We start from the raw sequence: 2,056 nt of genomic DNA, 5'->3' as shown, positions 1-2,056 counted from the left end.
CAGTCCACTCTCTGAGTGGACTATACAGTCTGATAATCAGGCTATATAGGACCACAGTGGAAGTGGATCATTTGCCTATAGCTACTATACGGTAAAAAGATTAAACAGGCTATTCTGAATTTAAAAAAACACAAAACAAAAACAAAAATACACCAAAGACGCCTTCATAGGGGACCGTATACCTATATGTTCCCTCAGCCCTATATGTTCCCTCGGGTCCGCGTCAATATGCCGACGGTCCGATCGACAACCTATACCTCAAACCCTCACCCTATAACCCTAACCTCCCCCGGGGCAGACACCTAAACCTATAACCACCCACCCTCTCCCGACCCCCAGCGCACCTCGGACCAATGCTCCTTCTGAGGGAACATAGGGCTGAGGGAACATAGGGCTGAGGGAACATAGGGCTGAGGGAACATAGGGCTGAGGGAACATAGGGCTGAGGGAACATAGGGCTGAGGGAACATAGGGATGAGGGAACACAGGGCTGAGGGAACATAGGGCTGAGGGAACATAGGGCTGAGGGAACATAGGGATGAGGGAACATAGGGCTGAGGGAACATAGGGCTGAGGGAACATAGGGCTGAGGGAACATAGGGATGACCCCCTTCATAGCAGCGAGCACCATTGGAAAGACGTCATCAACGGCGGTAAATGAGTTAGCTCTATAGGGGCGCCAACTCTACCAGACGAGAGAGAAAATGGCTGATCCAAGTGAGCTGCAGGTGCATCACACACTGACTAGATACTATATACCAGAGGCCCTGCAGGCAGTTTCCAATCAGTGCGACTGAGAAGAAGAGCCCCACAGCAAATGAGCCAGAATGGAGATATATCGTTCCAAAATGGTTTGTTTGTGCAGCAGACAGATATGCGAGTGCACGGGAGAAGGCCCTACAGTTTTGTTACCCATTTTCCACCCGGTGCCAATTGCTTAAAAGGCAGAGTATCACGCTGTGGCATCTACTTTTGTCTGAGTTTAATGATGACAAAGTTGTGATAATAATCGAAAATGCAACCGTAAGGCTGCCTGTTCAATGCTGCAGTGTGTGAAGTCGACTGGGCGTGCTATAGTGGCCCCACTGCTATGAAAACTCCCTCCCACCGCGTCGGAGGAGAAGACCAAGCCAAAACATCATGTATCTCCCCTACGACGTCATCCCATTGGATCCCATGTTATAAAAGCCCCTTTGGGATTGCACTATTTTAGCGTCTTCATAATGGAATAAATAAATAACTTTTTCGATTACCATGACCAATGACATGTCTGCTATACATACACTCGAGTTTTTTTTGTGAATAATGCGCCGGCCATTCTTTTCCCCGTATCGATACAGAAACAGAGCTTGTATACTGGCTTGGGGGCGTGTCCATCGCAAACCAGGGTTGTTCCAGCCAGCGGACTCACGGCAGATCAGCTTGCCCAACGATGAGTGCTGTTCTCTGGGTGTATAACTAGTGAAATGACTCTGTGTCTTATGGAGGTTTTTTTTCTCTCCGTATCCCATCTCTTTTCTACTGTATTTGTGTGTGGCTGGAACAACAGTGACACTATACATTCGATTAATAGTGGACAGGACAGGTATAGAGGTAGACCATTAGCCTAGATATATATGTTTTTTTTTTGTTTATATATTTTTAATGGAATGAGAGTCAGCAAAATAAAGACTTTACGCCACGCAGCACGCAGCTGACTGCAGTGACAGCCTGATTGGCGACGGTCGGTGACATATGAAGTATTGTGTTCTTGTTTTCCTATAGTTTCTGTTTGAGTTTTGCTTTACCCCTTGTGTGCTTTTATTTTGTAGAATTGTTCATAATGTTTCCTGTCTGTCTTGTTACCGTTTGCCTCCCTTGTCAACCTGTGCTGTGATTAGCCTATAGTGTCTCCACCTTGTCCTGTTTGTTCCCCAGCCTATCACAGTGCTGTTCACCTAGTGCCCTTGTGTATTTATACCCCCCCCCCCTGATCCCAGTGTCTCCTTGCTAGTTCATTGTGGTATGTTGCGTGTGTCTTGTCTTGACACCTTTTGTGCGTCAAGTGTTTTTGTTT

Source organism: Protomyctophum bolini (assembly GCF_963924005.1).
Source record: "Protomyctophum bolini genome assembly, chromosome: 20".
NCBI lineage: Eukaryota > Metazoa > Chordata > Actinopteri > Myctophiformes > Myctophidae > Protomyctophum > Protomyctophum bolini.
The sequence above is the reverse complement of the archived record's forward strand: the minus strand, read 5'-3'. Positions refer to the sequence as shown.